The 27949-nt window shown below is 40.2% G+C and overlaps 1 long non-coding RNA gene across 1 annotated transcript; it reads right to left on the bottom strand.

The window, feature by feature from the left end:
* Positions 1–24702: 24702 nt before the first annotated feature.
* LOC133393622 (uncharacterized) lies at positions 24703–26913 on the bottom strand. The gene is made up of 2 exons (XR_009766284.1): positions 25266–26913; positions 24703–25032 (listed from the first exon to the last, which is right to left on the bottom strand). It is a non-coding gene; the product is annotated as an uncharacterized LOC133393622 (long non-coding RNA).
* Between the last annotated feature and the right edge of the window lie 1036 nt (positions 26914–27949).

Here is a 27949-nt window from a genome sequence, read left to right as displayed (position 1 = left end):
CAAGTGTCTATTTTGCGCTATACGTGGACACGTTGTCAAACACTGCGAGGTGTTTATTTTGTTATTTGTTATGTGAACCTGATACGGCCACTGGAGACACGGTTCGTATAGCCCGACGAACCCATCGCTGTGAAAAGCGTCCTAGGCTGGGCCATCTACGGCCCAAACAACGAGAGTGCTACAAAGATGATGCTGGGAATCCATCAAATCCCGCGTCAACTGGAGGAATGTTCCTGCGTCGACTCCCGCGAAGGGGAAACAACAAGCGGTCCTTTCCCTGAGGCCCCACACGAAAACTCCCGCGAAACCCATCGCGAAGAGGGAGTGAATGAAGCTGCTCAAGAAGGTCACACATCTGCACAACAATCGGTGAGCGAACCTATTTGCCAATTTTCATCACCAAGCAATGTTGCAGTACAAAATAGTTCCCGCGGTGAGCTACGCGATGAAGGAACAGGTAGCATGGTCGACGTGCATGTAGACGTGGATCGTGAACTCAACGAGTTACTGCGACAACAATTTACGCTAGAAGATTTCGGAACGTATGCAGGCCCAATCCCAGAGCCCAACGACGTAGTGAGAGCGAAATCGATTTTGCATAATTCGTCCATAAAGATTGACGGCAGGTTTACAACCGGTCTTCTTTGGAAAAGCGACGACATTCGTTTTCCCAACAGCAAACCAATGGCGATAAAAAGAATGTTTGCTCTTGAAAAGAAATTAGATAAAGACCCAGAGTTGAAAAAAGAAGTATTCCAACAAATAGAAGACTATGTGAAGAAAGGCTACGCACACATAGCTTCAAGAAAAGAACTCGAAAATGCTAACTCTGACAAAGTTTGGTACCTTCCGCTGAATGTCGTATCTCACCCTAAAAAACCCTCGAAAAAGCGACTAGTTTGGGATGCTGCAGCAAAGGTTAATGGAGTGTCTCTAAACACTCAACTTCTTAAAGGGCCCGATCTATTAACAATGTTGTCAGAAGTATTGTGTGTGTTTAGGCAAAGGTGAATAGCCTTCGGTGGAGACATAGAGAAGATGTTCCACCAGATTCGAGTTAGAAACGAAGACACCCACAGCCAACGTTTCTTGTTTCGATTCGACAAGAACAAAGAACCGGACGTATACCTAATGGACGTCGCAACCTTTGGTGCCACTTGCTCTCCCTGTTCGGCTCAGTATATTATGCACCGCATCGCTGCCGAACACTCAATTGAATTCCCTATCGCGGCATCCGCTATAAAACGTTCCACCTACATGGACGATTATTTCGATAGTTGTGATACAACAGCAGAGGCGATAGAAAGGGTGAAACAAGTGAAACACATTCACTCTCAGGCAAAATTTAATATGCGTAACTGGGTAAGCAACGATCCAGCAATATTAGAATGCATGGAAATCCGAAGCCAATCAAAACCCAATTACCTTTAAGTCAACTGAAAGTATTGAAACAAGAGTACTTGGGATCATATGGGACCCAATCACAGACACTCTTCAATTTGCTTCCTCGTGGCACAAAGATTTGATACTCTACGTGCTTGAAGGGAAACGATCATCAAAGCGAATGGCTCTAAGAGTAATTATGAGCATCTTCGACCCGTTGGGTTTTGTAGCTCCCGCATTGATCCACGGACGTTTATTAATGCAGGATCTCTGGCGAGCGCGTATAGACTGGGACGAATTAATGGGAGATGAGGAGCTAGTAAAATGGAAAAAATGGATAACCATACTACCCAACATTTTCAAACTAAAACTTCCTAGATGGTAATTTCACGAAACTCACTTCAACACTTCACAAGCAGTACAGTTGCACGTATTTACGGACGCAAGTGAACAGGCCTACGGTTGCGTTGCGTACCTTCGATTGGTGGAAGGAGTCAATGTTCGCTGTGCACTTGTCATGTCGAGAAGTAAAGTGGCACCACTTACACTCCTATCCGTGCCAAGGCTTGAACTACAAGCAGCCCTGCTTGAAGCAAGAATGATGAAGACCGTTTGCGAGAATCACGACCTCAATATTACAGAAAGATATATCCAAACAGATTCAAAAGTCGTGCTCTCTTGGATTCGTTAACCTCCACGATAGTTTAAACAATATGTCGCATATCGGGTCGGAGAGATCCGTACGCTGACAGACCTTAAGGAGTGGAGGTATATACCTTCTAAAGAAAATCCAGCCGACAGCCCTACCAAATGGAATAGAGACACCGAAATACATGCTTTATCGCCCAAAGGAATGTTGGCCGGAACAAAACATAGGCGGCGCTCTAGCAGCAATCGAACACGACATCCGACACGAACAAACCCATATAATCATATGGAGGTGCACTGTCAGACACAAACAAACAAACAAGAAAAACGTCGAGTCGAACATGTCAGTTGATTCTGTCTGTGATGTTCGATACCCACCTGTGCTGTGAGTACCTTGGCTGTCAAACGCTTCACAGCTACAGTAGATAGAATTCAATTCGGGACATTTTTAAGTTTGTTTACGTAGTTTGTCTCTTTTTTTTCTTAAAATTGCGTGCAAAATATTTAAAATAGCTATCAATAATTATTGTTAAACTTTTCAATCAATTATAACATCAAATATAAAGGATTGAAACGTATTAAACTATTGTGTGTACATAATCCATGTGTATGCACTGTATGTGTTTTGGCATGGACGTTTGTTTACATTTTTCAATATTAAATTTGAATGATTTCTATGTTATTATAGATGTGAATCACTAGTAAATTATGAGTTGAATCTTCCCCCTGTAGGTGGATATTCATTTAAACTATGAAAATGCTTCATTTTCGAGACGAAAAGAAAGGCGTATTGCAGTGCATCATGACAGGTCTATAAGACATCGAACAGCTGACAGAGCACCTATCGAACAGAGTCGTGTTTGTTTGTCTCGTTCGATTGGTCCCAGAGCGCCGCCATAATAGCCCACACAAGCGAAGAAAGACGGGTACCACTACTTGCTCACTCGACAGCAACCTCAGAAAGTCCCTTGATAGACGCGTCTCGATTTTCTAATTGGAAAGTGTTGGTAAGAACAGTAGCCACAATTCGTCGATTCATTACTAATTGCCGACTCAAACAAATAGGCAAAGCAATAAAAACCTTGGAAGCTACTAAAAAACAATCTCACCTTATAAAAATGAATGAAAAGGCCGAAATCGTTCCTTTCGAATCCGAGGAACTACACTTCGCTGAGATCACTTTGTTTAAAATAGCTCAAAGAGACCACTACGCAAAAGAGCTTGCTATACTATCGAAAAACGACGGCAATGAGATAAACTCCACTATCGAGCGTGCAAGTCCATTATATAACGTTGACCCGTTTACCGATGAACATGGAATTATACGATTCAATGGAAGAACTGCTAACGCGTCTCAAATCCCATATGATGCAAAATTTCCGGTGATTTTACCTTCACAACATACCATAACGTCGTTACTCCTAGGACACTACCATGAGCGGCATGCACACGCCAATAGAGAGACAGTAGTTAACGAAATCCGGCAGCGGTTCTACATTCCGTTTTTGAGAGCAGCCGTGGATAGGGCTATGAAATCCTGTAGACACTGCAAGGTAAAGAAGTGTAAGGCATAGAACCCTCGAATGGCACAACTACCGGAACAAAGACTCACCCCATTCCTGCGTCCGTTCACAAATGTAGGAGTCGACTATTTGGGCCCAATCGATGTGACTAATGCCCGACGTAATGAGAAGAGGTACGTGGCCGTCTTCACATGCTTAACAACGAGGGCGGTTCATCTTGAAGTCGCTCACAGCCTTTCAACAGAATCATGCATAATGGCCATCAGGAGATTCGTTAGCAGAAGAGGTCCTCCGACAGAAATCTTCTCAGATAATGGGACTAACTTCCAAGGCGCCAGTAATGAACTAAAAAAGCAGATGATGAATGTGAACCTTACCTCTGCAACCACCTTTCCGGACGCCCATACTAAATGGAACTTCAATCCTCCCTCCGCGCCGCATATGGGGGGAGTTTGGGAACGACTAGTCAGAAGTGTGAAAGAAGGTTTGAACGCGTTGGATGATGGGAGACGGTTGAATGATGAACTTTTGCTAACCGTTTTGACAGACGTAGAACATTTAATCAACTCCCGCCCACTAACATATATGCCTCAAGAGTCAGCAGATAGGGAAGCGCTAACCCTTAATCATTTCATTTTAGGTAGCTCGGCTGGAACAAAAGAAAAACTGCGTACAATACCCGATCTAGCAAGTGCCTTACGAAGTAGCTACCAGCGAGTGATAATCCTCTCCGAGGCTATGTGGGATCGTTGGTTGAAAGAATACATACCAACACTGAACCGTCGAACCAAGTGGCTAAAACCCTGTAAGAAGCTTCAAATAGGGGATCTATGTTTCATAACTGAAGGTCCGAGGAAGGAATGGTTACGAGCGATAGTGGAAGAAACGTTCCCAGGGAAAGATGGTATCGTTCGACAAGCTTTAGTCCGCACTGCCACAGGTAAAATGCTAAAGCGTCCCACAGTTAAGCTAGCAGTAATAGATGTTGAAGTAGATCAGGAGCAACACCACCAAAAAGCTCAGCAGGGATAATACCGGAAACAGAAGTAGTGAACGGCAAACTCGTGCAAGCAGATGCGTTCACGGGGTAGAGAATGTTACATAAACACCACGAGGCCATAACTGACAGTCGGTATGTTGTGATATGCCGAGTGACGTTTAGAGACCAGGACAAGATCGAGCGCACTCACTCTGCTACCAAACAACAGATGGCGCTATCTAAGCAGGAGAAAGGGATATCTGACGAAAACGGCAGAGGAGTACAACTAGATATTCCCGAAAAGGGACAAATCAGAGATTAGGTCGAGATCGGTCAAAGAAAGGGTCGACTGAGGTCAAAGACATAAGAAGCGCGCTTGAACGAAAACAAGGGCAGTAGCAAAGGAGAAACGGTGCAAAAGAAACGTTTTTAAAGTGAAGAAAAATAAAATCTGAATGTTTATTGTATGCGGACGATCTTAGACTTTTTTTTCCTGTGAGGTGTTTTGGTGATTGTTATGTCCTGCAAGCATCGATCGACTCTTTTTCCGACTGGTGTCTGAACAACGACCTACACATTTCTGTTGATAAATGTTTGTCCATGTCGTTTCACCGTTCTAATTGTCCAATAGTGTTTAACTACTGCATCTCCGGTACACAATTACAACGACACAGTGCAGTAAAAGACTTAGGAGTTACTCTTGACCGTAAACTTGACTTTCATGTGCATCATAACGAAATTATTGATAGAGCGAACAGAATGCTAGGATTTATACGCAGGCAGTCGAGAGAATTCTACGACCCACATTGTCTTGTCGCACTCTACAAATCACTAGTCAGATCCATCTTAGAATACTCCTCAGTAGTTTGGTGCCCATCGTCGTCGTTATGGTCGAATAAGATTGAGTCAGTGCAGAAAAAATTCACCCGTTTGGTCTTACGGTTCACACCCTGGCGTAACGTAGCAGCGAGACCTAGTTATCATGCCCGGTGTTTAATTTTTGGACTCGAATCTCTCGCTACTCGTCGCGAAACGGCGCAAATATTGTTCATGAAAAAAATCATCCTAGGAGAGATAGATTCACCGGACCTTTTAGCTAGAGTTAATTTCCACGTACCTGCTCGTATTTTAAGAAACTTTAGGCTACTAAGAGTTGACCAAACTAGACGTGCATATAGCGATAATGAACCTTTGACTGCGATGGCTATCAGATTTAATGCACATTATGACTCTTTTGACTGGAATTCCCTAATTTAACCTGTTTTTCTTGCTGTGATACTCTGTGTTATTTATTTTGTGCTGATGTTACATTGTACCGTGATGCTTTATGTTATTATAAGTTTAGTTTATAAGATCAGTGATAAGGCCAATTATGGCCAATCACTTAACATTTACAAATAAACAATAAACAAATCAATTCTCGCTATTAAAAGTTCTACTCGCGCCTTTTCTTTCCAAAGTGTCTTTGCTAAGCGATCGTCGCAACATCAGGGCATCGGATTTCTTCTTTGCTTGTGTTGAGGGTTGGATGTTCTTTTGTTAGAACATTTACCTCGCTTCGACTGTCCATTAGTTTTTTTCAGTTCCTTTAATTTGCCTGCCTGTTTCTTCTTGGTTACCTCAATCAATAATTTGCCCTCTCTAAGTCGAGATACTTTCAAGGCTTACGTGCCAATTGCATTTTCAATATTTTTTGAGACAAAGAATGGGTTGACTTTGTTCAGATCTCTATTTGAATTAATCGCTTCCATAACCAAGAAGACCTCTTCTTCCGAACACTCGTTCCCTATAGCTATGCAATTAACATTTTTCACATTTTTCCTTTTGGGTTCATTTTGCCCCTCCAATAGCTCGTAATTATTCACGAAGAGAATGCCCCCTCCATGAGTCGAGGACCCACCCCCATGTCTCCTAACTTGTGTCCGCCTCTTGCGGTCTTAGTTGTTTTCCCTTATGTGATTTTTTTTTAAATCAACTCCAAATCTGAGGTGAATAACACTTTCATTTGAGCTTTCGCACACTCGTTCTAACCGTCACATTGATTTGCACACGTCTATATCCTTCAGCTGCCAACTGTCGAATGTTATATTTCACAGAATTTTCAACATCTTCAATCAACAAGAGCAAATACAATTTCTTCGAATTGAGAACTATTTTTAAACAATAAGTTGAAACGCGGTTTATCAACGCGTTTTACCCGGTACATTTGGCATCCTCCAAATTAAATCTAATAGAAAAGTTTGGATACCCTTGCACTAGAGAACGGACACCAAACAATAGAATTAAACTCGAGGATGGAACGAACATAGGACTTATAGAGCTTTTATTAGTTAACAAGCACTGCGGGTCATTGACCTCTCAATTGTCGCCGAATAAATTCTAGCGGTTTGTAAGCTTTGTCTAAAATATCACAGTAATGTTGTCGGAAATCTAGTTTGCCATCCAGGGTGACTGTTATATCTCTGACCGTATTGCACAGCGGTAGTTGTGTCCCTGATGTGCTATAGTTATACCTTATTGGAATAGCTATTCTGAAGAACGGCATTGACGTACACTTATCACCAGAAATGACCAGATCGTTATTGTTGTACCAGTCAGAGAAAACATCAACCAATCTTTGCAGAGAAAGAGAGTCTGAAGTGTTCCGTACGACACGAAACAGCCTAACATCATCCGCATAAAGCAGACAATCTGTTTCCGTAATGGCCAGCGGGACGTCGTTGTTAAAAAACGAAAGCAGCAATGGTCCCAAGTAGCTGCCCTGAGGAACGCCAAATGAACTCTCGAATACGTTAGAGAATACACCATCGCTTTGTACGTAGTAGCTGCGTTCAGAGATGTAGGACCTGAACCAATTCACTAGCAAGGTAGAGATACCGGACCGGGCGAGCCTATCCAACAGCAAGCAATGGTTCACACGATCAAACGTAGCCTTAAGGTCAGTGTATACTGCATCCATCTGCCAGCCCCTACACACGTGGTCCAAAACAGCCGAAGTCATACAAAATCATGAAAAAGTCTGCGCCTTTTTGTTCCGGCATCCTCGCGAAATTTACCGAGCCGTACCAAATAGTTGTGTTCGATAAACATGAGTGCGTATCAGGTAGCAGCATTTGTACTACTTACCTGCCGTATGCCGCTGTGATACCGAGCGAGACGCATAGACAACGCGTCTAGAGGACGTGTGTAGTCGTGAGGAAACTTTTCTGTGTCTCTTTTGCCTTGTCCTTGCCTTTAGATCCTGAGGAGTGAAGCATGCATACTTTTCGGGTACATTCGGGGTTTAAGTTCTGTCCCTCCCATGTGAATGGTGAAAATAGAATCATATGCAATCGGCTCTGCATTCGGACGAGAGCAGGCCCATGGACGCCGTTTGTACGCAGACTCTGAGCTCCAGCAGTGATGACTGCGTGGCAGTTGGAGATGAATACTACCAGATTTGTGGTAATTCTACGTCGAGGAAAGAAACCATGCTGGCGTTTAGAAATATAAGAACGACAGAGATACATAAGCGAGTTTTGTATGACCATCTCAAACACCACAAACCAATTGCATCTTGAAGGAACCATACGTGTCATTTTGAGCAGACCGTTTACAAGAACAGTGAACCCAAAAGCACAAAAGATAGAAACACATGGTGGTGTAACCGTTGTAGGGTTCCGCCGAACTGTCAGCCAAGCGCATCGCGGATAGGACAAAAATAGTTTAAATAGGGAACGAACGGCAGTTTCTGCCTTTTCAGTAAAACGAACTCACCGAGAGAACAAGCCACAAAACGCCTAAAATAAAAACTAATTTTTTGGCACCACGCCTAAGCCTAAAAAATTCGGTTTCTTTGTTAGTTTCTAACACATGGAGTAACATTTTGTGAATCGGACAAAATAAATCGAACAAATATGTGAAAAAGGACACACAGCATACGATTTACCGATACGATGGGAGTCAACGACCCCGGTGGGGGGTGGGGAGTGTTTATTTCCCTCTCAAACTATTATAGTAGATTAGGAGTAGATTTCCAGATAGGGTCCACAGAGGAACCCAGAAGAAAAATAAAAAAGAGACCCAATTGAGAAAAATAAATGAAGTGCACGAATCGGAAGGAAGATTTTTGGTGATAAAAGCGGAAAAAGAAGACAAAGACTTAAGTCGGGCAAACCTATTGACAAAAAGACAATTTATGTGATAGTTGGAAAAAACAATGCTAATGTTACGAGAATAAGAGGAGGAAAACTACTAGTGTTACGAAGGCGAACAGATCTGTGGGCCACGCGAAGGATGCGGCCTTGTGGGTCAAACCCGCTTGGGTAACAGTTATTTTCTCATCCGTTCGACACCAATTATTAACCTTCCCGCTAGTTGCTCTCTCAAGTAATTTGAGGAGCATATTGTAGCGACCTTGGCCGCTACGTATACACCGTCGATGACAGCTGATAACGGCGGCCGTATCCGTACAGGCGGCTAAAGAACACGAACCGTGAAATAGGAGAGGAGGTGAGAGAAAGATCATCGTGAGAATGGAGAGAGGACAAGGTTGACGATCGAAGGAGCCAACGGGCGATGGCGGTAAAAAGATGAAGGAGATTCTGGTGTCGGTGCTTGGCTAGATCGGAAGTGTAGAATTTTAAATAAAAGTTCTGGTGTTGGGGAGCATAAAATTTAGCACTTTATTTATAATAAATAGTTTTAACCCATTCAATATGCCGCAAAAGGGGGTGAAGAGGGATGAGAGATTTATTTCGTGATGCGAATATGCAAATTTAAAAAAAGGCGAAATTTCTTAGAGTTGCATAATTCGAATCGTTTCTTTATTCAATCTTCGGTCCCTTTTATACCCACGGAAGCCCATACAATTTTAGGGTGTTAGTGTTTCCTTTCCGAGGATAATTAGTATATAAGTGTACGTACGCGTGAGTGCGCGTGATTAATAAACTAAACTAAACTAAACGCGTGAGTGCCGTGTTAGTGTTTGTGACGCATATTTATTACGCTTTTACACGCAGCGTACCCGGTTTCTAGTTTAAGGTGATCGAGCACCTCGCGAATTTACAGTTTGACACGTTCGTTACGGAATTAATAATCGCGAACGTAATAACTAGTGAGAGTGAACTTAAACAAAAATGCGCAAAAACTTTAACGTCTAAAAACTAGGGGTTAAAGCGAAACAAATATTTTAGTTAAAGAACATCCCACAATAAATAGGGGAAAAGCGGGGCAGAATGGACATGTTAAGCCGTTTTATTAACTATAATTTTAATTTACCATGAAACATTGTTATTGTAGCATATCTGCTATACAGAACTTATTATAATACACACTATCAGCTATAGACACATTGTAACACACTTCGGAAAGCCAAATCACACCATTGCAACACATTCATTATAACACATCAGCAAATCAATCCACACCATAGCAACACACCCAGACCATACCGTTCATAGAAAAAACAATTGAGAAACATTTATCGAAAACAACCGAAACGCGCAGCATAAGCAATTCAAGCGTTACTGCGGCAAAATGGACAAACAGAGAACGCATAGCAACTTATTGCTAAAAAGCGCAGTGTAGGCAAAGATCGACGAACGCACTCGTTCTTTGGCTAGAACAGTTGAAACTTTCCAGAACCTTTGTAAAAACACTAAAAGCGCAACATAGGCACAAATTGATAGACACCTCACTCCAATACAATGTATGAATTACCTTTCATATCAATAACCTTTAATTAGGACAAAAACACATTACAAAACCAAATGTACGAAACTTATTGAGTATAAATAAAACCAATTCCGACCATGGCAAGTCAGATTCGTTCGGACTGCCAAGATAGGACGTTACGCTTCCTAATACTTCGCCTTCCAACTTATTTCAAGAGTTTAGTTATGTCCCCCTACCCAAGGTAAGGCTTCTAAACTCCAACGTTTCCAGTAAGGGAAACCTCCTAAAGGTTTCTATGATCGCCTGGACGATCAAGTGTTGAAAAGTCCGCTTCGAACAAAAGTGTTATTCCACCTCGATACTTGTCAGCGAAACACTGACCTACCGCGACGATACTTGAGGTACAGCTGTACGCTCACCATATGGCAACCGTAGCTATCGCCTAACCCATTACATTATTTTTACATGAAATTTTCATTCTAATTAACCAATCAAGAACATATTATGTCGGAATTTCATGTAAAGTTTCAAAACAAAATAAACCTCACAGTTGATTACAGTAATGCTTTATATTTTCATTGATTTATTTTGTTAATAAGTTATCGCTGACGGTTAAAATTTATGTAGATTATTATGTCAAAGCAGCCATCCGCTCAATCGAACGATCGAAACAGTTTACCTGCGCTGACAAACAATAACAAACAATGCCGCATTCACGTGTCCGATCGGTGGCCGACCGGCATGTTGACGACGCAGCGTTTTTAGAAAAAAAGAACAAAAAATGTAAATGTTTTTTAATCAATTAGGTATAAATGTGGAAAAATTACGGCAATTAAAGACAGTGTTCAACTTAAGCCTTTGATCGCACCAGTCACTCCGAGGTAAGCGTCGTTTGTGACATAAGTCTTCTTTCGTCTAATATGCCTTCGTCTTCTGCTCGGTAGAACAATCTTAGCGATCGTACCGGTTTTTCAAGTTTTTGTGACTTACAAAAGTTCTAAGAGTGTCATGTGAAGCGCTTAATAGATTAACTAAGAACAAAAATGTGTGAAAGTTCTATGAAATGCATAAACGTTTAAGAACCATCATCTCGGAAGTACACTGTTCGTCAGCCTTAAACGTACTTTGCCGATCGTCGAAAGAGCCTAATAATCAGTTCTTGCTATAGGAGACGGCCCGCATGGGGCTTGAAATTACAATCCTACGACGGGCATCTTGTCAAGTTGTATGAGCTGATGACTATACCACGGTACCCGTCTAGTGTGTCTATCAGCCTATAATACGATGGTATGGTAGGTTTTGAAATCAAGTCTCGTCAGGAATGGGTTATTATAACTTCCATATATTTCACGGAGCTACATATTCATTATTGGATATATTATTACATTATAAACGCCTTTTACCAAAACCAATCACTTGTAGATGATTGCAGTATGTATCACTAAAGTTTCATAATGCTAATATGATACAAATGACACAAACGAACACTATGATGTACCTAAACTTAATAGTTCAATTAAACACTTAAATCACGAAATATTAATCCTTTGATTGCAAAATTCATAGCAATTGATTCAATACAGCAAATAATAATAAACACCATATTCTAAAGATTTTGATAAGATAAGAGAATTCCAAAATTATTTACAGATTTCGCATTCTAACAAGTAAGTTGCATAGAACCATTGGAAGCAAATACAACATTCTGTCCAAGCTTCACAATTTTTGACGTGCTAAATACATCGCCGCAGTTATAGCAAAGGACATTTTATATCAAAGTGTGATTCATTTCCTGAGTTTTAGAATTTTTGAAATATTTGATACATCTTTTAATGTCACTTTTTGTAAAAGATTCGTCCTGTATTTATCTGAAGTTGGCTCTGCAGATTTTCCTTGTCGTTTTCGGCGTGGTTTCAATTGTTTTTGTGCTGGTGTGCAGACAGGTGGAAGAATGCTAATATTTTCTAAGTCTGTTGTGTCTAAATAAACAAATATTAACATGATGTTGAATCACATACAAAATTAATTCAAACGAAAAAATAATCATTTTTAATACATACCCGAAGGGATTGACAAAGCAATCGATAAATCATCAATGGGGCTATTGTTTGTGTAGCTGGCTCTAATGGTTGTACAGATTCTAATATATTTTGCTGTGTTAGTCGAAAAGTTTCATCCCGAAGAAGCTTCACGTGCAACGGATGAACTTGCGCAAGCTTCCAAGAAGATATAAGTCAGTGTAATTTTTAATTTTGATTTTCATTGAATTTTGAATTGAATACAAAAAATAAGTTTTTGTTTTTCCACTGCGCAAAAGAAAGAGCTTTGTTGCTGGATACAACAATAGGTAACCATGCATAATAAATACCTGGGTTATTTTTTATAAAAGTTCCAATAGCTGATGAATAGTATGTTTTTAATGGCCCTGTTGTGACAGTACAACGGTCCGAAAAAATGTAAACACACAAGATACCGTATAGGTTACGATACCGTCCGCGAGAGGGAGCCCCGTAGCTAAAGAGACAGGGAATGAAGGGAAACGACCTTTCTTCGGGATTAAAATGAGAGAGAGAGAGAGAGAGAGAGAGAGAGAGAGAGAGAGAGAGTCTTCGGGAGAAAGTAGAAAGCTATAAAAGGGATGGCCGCAGAGAACATAAGTCTCTTTCGAACCAGTACGGATTTTTTTGTAACATCACGAGCAATGTACAAGTCACGACGTTATAAGAAACCGCGCATTGTTTAAATCCAAACATTCGAACGAGCACTATTCCAGTTGCGGGAAGCAACATTTTACAAAAACATCCAATTTTAATTGGAAGTTCGCGAAAGTGCGTCAAAAGTTTGCGCTTGAGGAAAGCGCTCGGCGTGATACGAAAAGGTGAACGACCTGCTGTTTTAACAGAATGGCTGCCCCCGTGTGTGCAGTTTGGAATGGAGCGGATTTAACCTTCAGTGTGGTGTGCAGCCGTTGCACTCGAGCATTTCATCTACAGTGCACTAACGTGGATGACCCATTGGTTCTGTGACATGTGCACATCAGGATCACCAGCTCCGCGCCGGGATCTGCCCCAAGAGGCCCCCTTACATCTAACCCAAGCGCCTGCCATGAGACCACCATCGCAACACTATGCCAATCCGTTAGGGCATAACATAACGGAGAACCAACCCCCCACAGCGAGAGATGATGGTCAAAAGCGAGAGATGATGGCTTTCCGCCGGTGTACCCCACCAAAGCGCAGCTCCTTTCCCGCCAACGGGAGGTCAGTTAGAGCAAGTTGCAGCATCTCAACAGATCTTGCGAGCTGCGGCCACCGCCGGTGTACGTCACCAAAGTGCAGCACCTCCTGTGTCAGTGGGAAGACAGCAAATTACCGCAGGAGAAGCCGTCTCAAGTGCTCAAATACCCCTGAGACAAGTAGCATCCAGTGTAGTGTCGTTGGAGCCGGGCACGGTATTTCGCCCACTTATGCCAATCCTTCATGCTCGTCCGGTCAGTATTAATTTGGAGAATCCGTGTACCTCTTCGAGAACAGCTGATTTACCGACCGACCATCCCGTAACTGAAGACACCCTGAGGGAACTCAACAGACGCTTCAACCAAATCTTGGACGGTGTAGGTACACCGCAACCAAGAGCCAGACAGGAAGTGGGATACCAGCGCCTTGAGAGACTGATGGAAGCGGTGTTAGAACGACTTAGCGACGAACCGGATGGAGGGTGACGCCGTGCCAGTCTGTATCATCCTAGTTCTACTATTTACGAAGATCAACAGACACACGACCTAAGTCGCAGCCAGAAATCAGCGCGACAAGCCGTAAGCGCGCATTTACCAGAGTTTGACGGAAACCCCGAAGATTGGTGCCACTTTGAAGCATGTTTCGAGGAAACTACAAAACTATGCAGCTATTCTGACGGAGAAAATGTAGCAAGCACTGAAGGGAAAGGCGCTGAAAGCGGTGCAAAGCAGATTGAGAAGGGGAGAGCACCTTTCGGAGATCATGGAAACACTACGGAACATATTCGGGCGTCCGATGACAGCAGTGATTACGCTCCTCGAGCAAATACGACGCCAACCCATCCCTAAACATGATCGCCTTGAAAATCTAATCGATTTCTCTCTTTCAGTTGAAGAGATTTGCGCCACAGTGAGGACGAGTGGGGTCAAAACTAGTTATGATGGCCCGATATTACAGGAGCTTGTGGACCGTTTGCCCCCGACAGTGATGTTGCTATGGGGTATGCATTGTCGAACCTTACCAGCTGTAACCCTGCAGGAGTTCAAAAAATGGATAGTGGGGATAAAGGAATCGGTTCTGTACGTGAAACCGTTGAAATACGAACCACAAATGTGACGCCACGTTAATACACACTCTGTGGGTGAGTCGACGGTTAACGAAGGTACTACGCGCCTTTGCAACGGAGACTGTTCGAACCTGCTTTCATGTGCTGCCTATTGGAGGATGAATCAGATGGACCGTCTGAATTACGTCAAGTGACCGCACCTAAGCCGCAGCTGTTTGAAAAAGCACCATGGCTTATGCCCCCAGGACACTATATGCGGCAAGACAGGATATAACGGAAAACACCATCCGTCCCTTCATCTATATCGAGCTAATCCAAGAACGGCTAAAGCAGAACATGTAAGTACGAGTAGACAAAGTACTAACCTTCAGCATTCTACCACTCTAAATAACATTATGCTTCGTTATGTGCCGGTTACATTAGAGGCCAACGGGCACAAAGTAAATACTGTCGCATTATTAGATGAAGGTTCCTCTATAACACTAATGGAAGATGAATTGTGCCACGAGTTACAATTGATAGGAGCCAAGGAGCCGTTATGCCTTAACCTTAACGAGGTTAGCCTTAACGTGTCGGCTATCGGCAACAATAAACGTTCATACCGTATGCAGTTGGTTCGCACTGTAAAGAAATTAGATCTACCCGAACAATCGATTAACTGCAACCAATTTACAGCGAAGTACACACATTTGAAATCCCTCCCGCTGTCATCAGTCAATCCATCAGCACCAAAACTAATTATAGGGATGGACCATTATTTCCTCACAAGACCGCTTAAGACAATGGAACGGTCTATGGAGGAGCCAGTAGCCACCAAGACTCGCCTAGGTTGGGTTGTCTCGGGAAAGTGCGATGTTCACGACGATAATAGAATCACTTCAAGTGTATCGGTGCACCAAGTCGTGTCGTGTGAATGCCAAGACATCGATAAAAGAATAGATGCTGCAATGAGAGGATGTTTTGCGTTAGACGACGTAGTCAATTCTAAAGAAGGAAAGTTTCGCTCGAAGTGTGATGAGCGAGCGTTGGAATTACTTAATAGTAAAACAACGTTGGAAGGGAACCGATACACGTCCGGTCTGTTGTGGCGAGGTGATGAAATAAAACTGCCGAACAACTATTCGATGGCCCTAAAGAGACTAAACTGCCTTGAACGACGAATGAATCGAGAAAAACATCTATGGGACAACATGAACACAAAACTAAGAGAATATGTCGAAAAGTGTTACATTAAGCGATTATCTCAACGCGAAAAGGAAACCTATCACCCTAGAAAATGGTATTTGCCAATATTTCCGGTGTTCAAGCCCAATAAGTTGAGCATCGTTTGGGATGCCGCAGCGAAGTTTAAAGGTGTTTCTTTGAATTTGGCGCTTTTAACTGACCTTCTCCCCCCATTGCCTAACAATTTATTTAGGTTTCGAGAATATAAAATTGCTATAGCTGCAAATATAAGCGAAATGTACCATCAAGTCTGCATAAATAGTACAGATCAGCAAAGCCAACGATTTCTATGGCGCTGGAGTCCAGATCAAGAACCTCAAGAGTACATTATGCGACGGATGACATTAGATAGATGCGCTCAGTATGTGAAAAATACGAAAGCAGAAAGATTTAGTGATCAATTCCCACTCGCGGTAAAATGTATCAAAGAAGATCATTACGTAGACGATTTCTTGACTAGTGTGGAAACGGATAGCTGTACAACTCACTAAACAAGTAGAATATATCCACATGAAGGATGGATTTCCACTTCACAACTGGATGTCAAATTCTAAAGAGGTTTTGGGCATCGTAGGAAGCAGCAGAAAGTGAAGATCTCAGCGTTGAAGCCACTGCAGTGTCACATAAAATCTTAGGAATGTGGTGGAATCCCTTTACAGACACTTTCCAATTCAAGGTTCCCGAAGCACTTAAAGCCTTTCTAAAAGAAAAAAATAGTACCAACCAAAAGGCAGATATCCTTGGTGTGTTGATGTCACTGTACGATCCACTCGGACTAATTGCTGGTTATCTGTTTTACCTAAACGTAATTCTGCAAGAGATTTGGCGAGCAAAAGTAGAATGGGATGAGACGATACCTTCAAATCTGTTATCTAAATGGAGAAAATGGATCAATGGATTGCCAAAGCTTGAAAGACTATATATTCCGCGATGCTATAGGCAATGCTCTATATTAAAGGTAAATGCCCTTCAACTACACATATTTGTAGATGCCGGTCGTGATGGCTAAACCGCAGTAGGATACTTCCGATACGAGCAAGACGAAGTAATCGAAGTATCTCTAGTAGGGGCAAAGACTAGAGTGACGCCCTTAGAATACGTATCAATTCCTCGACTCGAACTTCAGGCAGCACATTTAGGCAGTTAGTATTAGGCACCAGGCTCACACACAACATAATATCTGCACACCGGGAACCCATTAACAGCACAACATTCTGGACCGACTCTGAAGATGTAATACACTGGTTGAACGCAGATCACCGCGAGTACCACACCTTCATAGCCCATCGAGTGGCAGAAATTCTAGACAAAACGACTGTACGTCAATGGCGGTGGGTATCAACGAAAGATATTATTTCCTTGTTGCCGACGAAGGAACTAAGTGGTCGAACATCGACTGCCAGTTTATAACCAGTCGCTGGGTTGCGGGACCACCATTTCAATCTAATCCCGAATCATCCTGGATTCAAGAGCAGCCTACGAGAACGGGCACTGAAGAAGAGAAACGCAAATCCGTTAACATACATTGCACATGAGAAGCTCTCTTTAATCTAGGTCGGTTTTCATGCTAGAAGAGGCTAGGAAGCATGGTAGCATATATGTGGCGATTCATGAGTAACACTAGTTCACCCGTGCACAGCCGAACAACAGGCCGGTTGACAAACTATGAGAAAATGTTAGCTGAACAGACTATCATCATTGAAGCACAGCGGCAGGCATACCCCGAAGAGTATCGAACACTTCAAAAGTCTGATGATGGAACTGCAATATTAGCAAAGAAGAAGCCACTGGCCAAACGTAGCCCGTATTTAGAACGCGATGGAATAATACGGGCCATGGGGCGAATCGATGAATGCCACTACGTAGGAGATAATACTAAACGGCCAATCATTCTCCCCAACGATAGCAGTGTTACTGAGTTGATCATTCGAGGCTACCACTGGCGCTATGGGCATACGAATCAGCGAACGATTATGAACGAAGTAAGACAGCTATACGACATACCCGCTTTGAGATCAGTTTGCAACAGGGAAAAGGCAAAGTGTGAACTATGTCGTATTAGAAATGCTAAAAATAAGGAACGAATGATGGGGAATCTACCAAGTACTCGCCTGTCCCCGTTTGCGAGACCGTTTACCTACACTGGGGTAGACTATGTTGGTCCTTTTAACGTCACCAATGGTAGAAAGACGGAAAAACGATAGGAAGTATTATTTACCTGTGTTACGGTACGTGCGGTTCACATCGAAGTAGCACATTCCTTAACTACGAGCTCGTGCATATTAGCCTTTCGAAACTTTATTGCCCTGCGCGGCATTCCCAATATTATTCTCTCGGATAAAGGCACAAACTTTGTAGGAGCGGAGCGTGAATTGCGGGAATCTCTTCAAAAGAATAATCAGGATGAGCTTATAGACGAGATCAACATACCTTCTATTAACTGGTCTTTTAATCCTCCAGGTGCGCCATACTTAGGAGGAGCCTGGGAGAGGCTAATTCAGTCCGTAAAAAAACGCTGTACGGAACTCGTTTTGCTGCCCCACCGATTAGACATGGGCAAGAAGAGCGGGAATCATAAGGTTCGCACGCTCCCATTAGTGAGCGGGCGCTCGCCACTCTTCATTCCAGAAAAATATGATTCGCCCGCTCGCATAGAAAAATATAAAAAAGCTCGTATGAAACTAGTTGCTCCGAGAAAAAAAAATCAAAATCTATAATACTGTTGGGCTTATATGGAATGTAAATAGCCGCATGTAAAAAAATCAATTATTTTTATTGTGGTTAAAACTAAAACTCATATTACCGTTTTTATTTAAAAAAAAATATCACAAGCTACTGTCGTCGACCCACACTGCCTGTTCAAAACACACTTCTAAAACATCGTAGAGCGCGAGCGCATCTAATGTGCAATACACACAGAAAAAAAACAGCCTGGCTTGCAAGCGCACTGCTTGTCCAAAATACGTAGCAGGGTAGCTCGTGAGCGGCCTGTATACTTAAAATCCATGCAGAAAAAACTGCCTAGCTCGCGAGCGCGCTGGTTATCCAAAATCCATGCAGAAAAAACAGCCTAGCTCGCGAGCGCACTGCCTATCCAAAATCCATGCAGAAAAAAACAGGGTAGCTCGCGAGCGCACAGCCTATCCAAAATCCATGCAGAAAAAACAGCCTAGCTCGCGAGCGCACTGCCTATCCAAAATCCATGCAGAAAAAAACAGGGTAGCTCGCGAGCGCACAGCCTATCCAAAAACCATGCAGAAAAAACAGCCTAGCTCGCGAGCGCACTGCCTATCTAAAATCCATGCAGAAAAAAAACAAGGTAGCTCGCGAGCGCACTGCATATCCAAAATCCATGCAGAAAAAACAGCCTAGCTCGCGAGCGCACTGCCTATCCAAAATCCAAATAGAAAAAAACAGCCTAGCTCGCAAGCGCACTGCCTATCCAAAGGTAAAAGTAAGATTCAGCCCTCTACGTTACATTGGAGAAGCGTTACATCCGGTAAAATATTCCCAAGCAGCATTTTTATTACAGTTTTGTCATCCAGGCGACCGACCGGTGTACATTAATTGATTAAAAAGTATTTTAATTTGCGATGAAAAACAGTTGATTGATTTAAGATTAATCGATTTCTACGAGATTTAATTTTTTAATAACAAGTAAATAACAGGTTTAATATTTTTCATTGTTGCACTACGATTTATGAAAAATAGTCGAAAAGAAGGAAGTTCATGAATATTCCAAAGGCTTTCAATTGGAGTAACATTTCCTATGATTAGAAAATTTAAAATATTAAAAATATTTATAAATAAATTATATTTATTTTGAATAAAAATTACTTTGGGTGCGAGGGCTCTTTTTTAAAGTGAGGTTAATGAAGTTAATAAATACTTGTATGTATTTCATTATCCTGCTTTATCAATAGCTGGGAAAATAAATAAATAATCATTTTTTATAAGTAAACCTTTTTTAAGTAAAAGATTGTTATAATTATAATACTTGAAGTTATTACAACTCTAATTGCTGTTATAAATGATAGCCTAATAGTAATATTATAATTTATTTATACTCATGAATTATCAATGAATTTTAACTTTATTAGCGATTGCTGTTCTTTTTTATGTTTGTTAAAAAATTGTTGCTTTTCTAATTATCATGTATAAATAAATAATATTAAGACATGATCATCTATTAATTTGCTTATCCACGGCGACTAAAACAGGCGATCAAAAATGTTGCTTGGGTTTGTGATAAACAGGCGTTACGCGTAACGCTAGCGTAACGTAGAGGGCTGAGCCTTACTTTTACCGCTGCAACAACATCTGATGTCTTCGAATAAACGCAGGAAAAATGTTGAATGAAATCATGTTTGACATAAGAGTTAATCAAGTCGATATTTAAAAAAATGTAGCTTTTAACATTTATTATTTTATTTATTGATTCTCTTGTAAATATCAAGATCAATCTTGTGTTGTTTAATGATAACAACTTCTTACTTCTAATAAAAACTTCTTGACACCTACCCAATTGACTTTTTGCTAAAAAGCCACTCGAGATTAAATGAAAGAAGACCACGTTGAATTTAAATTTTCAGTTTGACCATTGGCTAAACTCTGTTTGAAGAATAAATTCCACAATTGAATAACTTTATTGCTCTTTTTGATGAAGCCTTAATAACAAAGATTTACAAGTTAATTTCATTCAAACCGTGGTCTATTTCATAAATTTGGCCTGCGCGTTCACAATTTGAAACCAAAATCATTATCACTCCTTGTTCAGGCTTAGGCACGGAAGCCCTGCCAGTTGATTCGTGTTTAACGAAACACGAAGATCATTCGTTGAGTTCGGAGCGTTCGGGCACGATCGATTAGTTTCTAAGTATAAGTGAATTGCGTGAAATAAATCCTCTTCTAATTGTGCAATACGAGAAACAACACCCGGTAAATATCGAACGCTAGAAAAGTTACACCGAAACACGAAACAAAACATAAGCCGAAATCGTAAGAGTGAACACTCCTTTATTAGATAGTGGAATATTTATGGTAAAAATATCGTTTTTTATTAATATTTCATCTTTGTAATTATTGCATTTTTTAATACGTGTAATACATATTAATCGCAAGAACTTCAATCGTACGCTATTTATATTATTTTAAACAACCAGGCACTGTACCCTCATCTAGAGTCATCTGTCATATCATCTGCCCATTTTGCCCCCATCAAGCGCGACTGCCCATTTTGCCCCATTCGCAACATTTGATTATTTTTGCTTATATTATTTTGAAAACTGCATCAATTCGTATACTTTCTTCACACAAATCGTACAAAAATAAAAAAGCTTTCAAAATATACTCTGTACAACAGAAACGCATTCATGAATCAATTGTTAAAGCTTATTTTCGAAGAGGTTACATCAAAAATTACATCAATATGCTATAAAACCTTATTTTGCATTTTTCTTGGTTATTTGTTATGTAAGGGTTATGAAACTTACATGGTGTTCATAGAACACTCAAATGAATAAATTTTGAGCATTGGAAAGTACTTTTATAGCAAATAATGCTTAAATGAAGGGTGCCCGTTTTGCCCACATGCCCATTTTGCCCCGCTTTCCCTGACGTGCAAAGGTGTAATAACGTGCCCGCACATCGAATTCCTCACTGAAAATGAAATCATGGAAGGCCTCACCAAGGACAAAGTGACGGAAGAAGTTATTTTAAAAAGAAAAGTTTATGATAAAGTAATGTTAAGAATAAGCAACGTTTTGTTGTTTGGGTTTGACAGTACTGGCGTATGGTAGTATATAAGCGATCGAAAATTGTGAACTTGTACAGTTGCGTCTCAGGAATAAAAGAATTAACATCGAAGCTTGGTCGTTATTCTTTTTGTTCAAAGTTCGTCACGTTACATTTCTCTCGGTTGATGGTTTGCTTTTCGTCGTTGTTTTAACAAGTAATACGTCAGTAATTACGGCCGGTAGTAATTACATTCAAAATTACCAAAGTGCCTAGAATAGATATCTAGATTTCGGTTGGTATCCGTTTAAAGTACAGAAAATATCCGCCATACGCGATACTCGATATACGCGTATTCGCAATACGCGATTCTTCAAAATTTGACAGCTCTATGTGTTTTTTTGCACCTATACCTATAGATACCTATAGGTAGATACCTATAGGTAAAATAGATTTGCACCTATAGATACCTATTTTACAACAAAAAAACATTAATGCATAGCTCCATGACAATATTTTTCAACCCTCGAATCTATTTTTCCATAGGAATCCGCTATACGCGAAAACTCGAGATACACTATTGTGCTCGGTCCCGTACGATAGCGTATATCGGATAAAGACTGTAGAGTTATGCATACCGAAGCTAATGCGATGCAGACCACGCCTAAAAATGAGACATACATAAAAAAGGTGTAGATGGGAAAAAGTATGCGCCAAATATAGTGAAAACACATTGGTGAGTGCAATAACTTGAAATGCATATCTTGTAGAGGAGATCATCATTCACTTGACAAACAATGTCCAGTGTTTGTGGATGAGATGGAGATCCAAAAAATAAAAACTGTGAACAAAATAACTTACGAAGAGGCACGAAGAATGCGCAGATTACAATGCCCGAATATTCCACAAATATTCACTAACAAACAAACATACGCTCAAAAAATAAAATTAACAAATATCATAGAAAATAGAAACCAAACAGAGAGTACAAAAAAAAAACATATTTAAAAAATGATTCAAAACACAACATCTACAGAAAATAACAAAAATAGTGAAAACAGAAAATAAAACACAAAAAAACACACAAAAAGACAGTAACACAACAAAAGATACAAAAAAAAAGATACAACAAAAGATTTAAAAAACACTAACAATACTGTTGACGCCGTCAACCGTCAATTCAGATGCAAAAGCCTCCTTGCACGGGTCACGCGATAGAGGGCGCTGCCGGTCGCTTCGAAATTAATCGGTTTATCGAAACCCGACCAGCGACGGCACGAACCGAAGCCCTTAGGGGGAATGACCGACGCAGCAGGATGACGAGCAGATTCCTTCGCGCACCCGAGCATACGCACGTGATTTTTTAGCGCCACCTTGCGAAATAGTAATAAATTATACCATTCTAATTTCGGCTAAAAAACGTTTTAATTTATCTCTGGGTAGAAAGAATCGGTTGCATCGCAACAAATACAGAAAAAAAACCATTCATATCAGTGAAACTAGACTGTCAATGAACACGTCTATAGACGTGGCATAACTAGATTTAGAACAACTCCTAATACAAAATGAAACGGAAGTGAACTAATCCCACTGCAACATGACAAAAAACAATAGAAAAGACAAAAAGAGTAAATAAATGTTAAAAAAGTAATAAAAAAAACAAAACATGATATTATATCCCTTTTCTCCCTAAAGATATAATAAAAAAACACAATTTTACTAATCATGTTAATAAATAACTTAAATATCTTACAAGCAAACGTACAAAGCTAACAGATGAGATAGAACACGTACTAAAAATGGAGAAAATCAATATAGCATGCATCCAAAAATCTATAAATTAAAGAAAGATATTTTAAACATATAACAGGATATAATATTATAAAAGAAAACAGAAAATATGGATATGGCGGAAGCGCTATCATCATCAAAAAGGGAGTGAAATTTAAACAAATCATAATAGGAAATAGGATAAATAATATACAAATAGTAACAATAGAGTTAATAGAAAGTAATAAAATATTATATCGATGTGCATGAGCCCAAAAACAACGCTGCAAGAAATAACAGAAGTAACACAACAAATCAGAAGAACAGAAATAATGGGAGATTTTAACTGTCACCATTCATTTTGGGAAGACAAAAAAACGATAATAACGGAACAAAATTGACTGAAGAATTTGATTATTTGGTTTGAATTTTTAAAAATGAAAAAACACACTTCTCAGACGATCCAAAAAATTATGGTTAAATCTATTGATTTAACCATAATCACACAAGATCTATTTAATAGGATAGACAAAAATATGATAGAACGACATATAGGAAGTAGCAAACACAGTATAATCAAAGCATGCATGAAAGAAAAGACAAAGAAACAACAAACAGCACAATTGAATAAGAAAAAAGTACTTAAAAACATGCAAATCCTTAAATTAGATAAGATACTAGCACTAAGCGAAATAAAAAAAAGATAGAAAAAAATTGAGCAAAATATAGCTAAATATAGGTGAATTATGATCCTAAGTCGTGCTGGAATAAAGACATTGAAACGGCACTAAAACACAGAAATAAAGCAAAAACAATATACCACAATACAAAAACTATAAAAGATGCCATAAAGTACAAAAAAAATGAAGCAGTGTTAAAAAGAAAAAGAAAATTGAGTAAAAAAGAATTCTACAAAAACTAAATAGAAAAAATAAACAAAAACATTACGACAAAGGAGCTATGAAGGTTAGTTATATAGTTGGATGATAAGGAATAAATGACCAGAGAAGAAAATATAATCCATAACAATGAAGAATCGAGAACTAGTCAGAAAAAACATATGGAAAAAATGAAAAAAAATATATAGAATTAATAACCATACTTTAAATTATAAACGAAAACAAACTGCTAGACAAAGAAGAGTGGCATAAAATTCTAAACAAAAAGAAAAAATCAGTACCTGGAGTAGATAAAATAACGTACAAAATGTTGAAAAACAATTACCCAGAAACATAAAAAATATAAGGTATAGAAAATAAACGAGATGTGGGAAAAAGGGAGAATAAAAAAAACTAAGAAGAATAAAAATCAAAGCAATACAAAAACAAAACGGGGACAAAACAAAAGTAGAAAATTATACATTAATATCATTTATCAATACGATCATGAAAGTAGGCAATTCGGCAGTCCTAAAGAAAATAAATAAACACTGTGTGTTACGGATGTAACTAGAGTAGTAAATAAATATAGTCGAAATCCAGCTTCTTTGAAAATTGCTTTCACAAAGTTATAAAAAATTGCTGCACTTTATTCACCGCTTGATTTGCTATTGATCTTTCGCGATGGCGTTTGCGCCAACAATCGCGTAACTCTTCTCTCATTCTCTCGGTCCTTTCTTTTACAATTGTATATTCTGTATTATCCGGAACGATCACGGATAATTGGGGCTGCCGGTTTATCAACCGGTTCAACTGACTGGACAGTACCGATCGCCTGTTGTTTACAACACTGCATAAGAAACAAAATACTCCCAGACAGATCTTTTGGTTTTAAAAAAAATAAATCAACCCAATTGTGCACAAACTAACTGCTAAACTGGATACAAAAAAGGAAAAAAATAAAAAATAAAAATAGGTATTCCCTTCGCAGACTTATAAAACGCATATAATAACGTAAAACTATAAATATAAACTAAATACTATAAAAAAAAATCATCAAGATAAACATGAATAGCCAATTAGTAACATGGATTAGTCAATTTTTTATAAAATTAGACCATATAATTAGAATGTAATACAAAAATAATCAGCAAACTAGTGTAAACTCACTGTTGTCAAAACAGCCTTGACAGCCAGACAACCATCACAAGCCGCCCGACAAGACGGATGGAACCTTGCGCTAGATGGCCGCCTGCGACGGACCACAGAACCGAACGCTAGAGGGCTGCCACGACACGAATCAAAAAACACGAAGGCAGTAGCGACAAAATAAGCGAAGGAGAGACACGGATTTTTTTTAATCGCTCGACCAGTACCCTTTAATTAAATAAAGAAAAAACTAAGCCGGATTAAGGCAAATAAAGCGAGATCAACGCAGTTTTTCAGTTCATTTAATTTTGAGTACTTCCATTAAAGAAGCCGAGTCGAAGCCTTTTCAGTCGTTTTCTTTGAATATTAAAGTCGATTAAGTCGCTTTTTCCACACTCACCTTAAGTGCGAAACGATAAGCGCAAAACGATAAGATGCAGGCAGATAAGGATGAGAGCGATAGCTATCAAAAGAGAGAGAGATAGGCATTAGATAAGCGATAGTGAGTGAGGACGGAGGTATCCAGCGAATAAAGTACCGTTACACTAGTCATTGATGGACTGCCACAGTGTGACGTGATGTCCCCTACATTATATAATATTTATACGAAAAAAATAGTAGGATGAACAAAATACCAAAGATTAGGCTAATACAGTATGCAGATGATTTTGCTATAATGGCTGCAGATAAAAACATAACTCTGCTAAATAGAACCCTCCAAATAGGTATAATAGAAATTTATACAGCAATATGCGAACTAAAATTAGAAATAAACATAAACAAAACCAAAACGATAATAATGGGTAAAACAAAACAGAAAGAGATTAAACATACATGACATAGTGTTGGAACATTTGTAAGGTTCCAACATCTTTCAGACCAGGCGATGTTTTGATCCGGTTCAAAACATATAAAAAGGGAGAAAACCGCGGAATCGGCCCTTAACGACAAAAGCGAACAAGTGTACAAACGATTATAAGAGAGAGAATAAAAAACACTAATTTTTGGCACTGCGTTGAAGTAGCCTTAAAGAATTTATTTCTCTCATTTTTTTACACGGGATGCAAACGTTTTCCAACACAAAAATAGCACAAATAATCAAGATACCGAAAACACCACCAATTTCTTTTACTAAAAATTCAGTTCCATCAAACAAAGCCAAAACACAATTAGTTTGGTGGGTTAAACCACAGGGCCACAAAAGCAGCCACTTCAATGTTGTTAAAGTAAGTTTGTTTGGACGCATCCATTTCGCAGGTTAGTGCACAGAATATAGATTTATAATATAGCCGAAATTATGCTGTGATGTAAGAGAATGAGTTAAAGTAATCTGTTGCTGCGAGTCGTAAACAAATAGAGAACTGTCACCGCGGCTGACAGCAAAACATTCAGCATTTGCGATCGCGAGAGATTCTACACTCTCACGTACAGAGGGCACTGTAACGGGTTCGGATACAGGGAAGGCGAATGACCTCAGGATCGGGAATCGGGTTCCTCGCCATCGCGATTGCTTCAGTAGCATCACGACAGCGAGCGAATATAGTTGAAAAACTTTTTAAAGGTATACAAAAACTGCGATTCAATAAAGTTTCCACCCAAAGCGAAACTCAGCGTTTTAAGTATTTTTTTATTCCTACGAAGAAGTGAATACTATATCGCCACGCGATTAGTTCGGGAGCTAACAAGCTTTAAAAAGTTTTTTTTTTTTTTGCAATAAGAGCAAAGATTTTTATCACGAATATCTAAAATCAAAGTGCCGGGAGTGATATTTTTCGAGTGTTAGTGCATCCGAGAAAATGTCCCAGCAAGCGATGAAAATCACCGGTGCAGCGACTGACCGCGATAATGCACCGCAAGTGCGGAGTGATGTGGGAGAAAAGGCCGCTACCGCGGCAACAGCCAAAGTTACTCGACCCAAGAGCGAGAGACTAATGGCGGCTAAGGCCAGTCAAAATCGGGATATAGCAGCCACGCAAGTGTTGGCAAGCGAAAAGCGCGAGGATAAACCTCTCCACCCGAATGATGAGCCTTGCTCATCCCAACACGGCCGCAAAGCAAGTTTGTCGAAGCATGAACAAGTTTCGACGTCTTCAAGATGCTCAGCATTAGAACGTCGCGTAAACGAAGAGAGAGCAGAGGACCAGAATGCTGCCAGCGATAAATGCATACAGAAGCCCCACTGTCCCAACAAGGAACCAGGTTCGTCTTTGCGTCCTAGTAAGGCTACGTCATCCAAGCATGGGCGTTCATCTGTGTCGTCCAAGCGCTCAGCCTTAGAACGCCTAGTAAGAGAACAAGCCCTACAGGTGAAGTTGCTGATGGCTGAGAAGGAAAAAATGATGGCAGAGAAAGAAAAAACGATGGCGTAAGCAGTATTGAAGTGCAAGTTTGCCGCCTTGGAACTGCAGCACGAGACGCAAAGGAATAACCTCGAAGAGGTCGATGGTGGTTCCGAATACTCTGCGAGCATCATTCATGGGTTAGTGTTGAGTGGTCAAGAGGAAAACGAACAAGAGTCCATTTTGAGATCAAAAACGGCGGAGTGGGTACAGGCCCAATCGAAGATTTTTTTACCGCAAGCGTGTTCCTGCGTTGGACCTGTGCAACAAGAAGTTACACGCGATAAGGAAGTAGCTGCTTTGGATTGGAAACCCTCCGACCACATCGCAGCTAGGTAGGTATGGCCGAAAAAACTCCCTACCTTT

Source organism: Anopheles gambiae, chromosome 3 (genome assembly GCF_943734735.2).
Source record: "Anopheles gambiae chromosome 3, idAnoGambNW_F1_1, whole genome shotgun sequence".
NCBI lineage: Eukaryota > Metazoa > Arthropoda > Insecta > Diptera > Culicidae > Anopheles > Anopheles gambiae.
The sequence above is the reverse complement of the archived record's forward strand: the minus strand, read 5'-3'. Positions and strand labels throughout refer to the sequence as shown.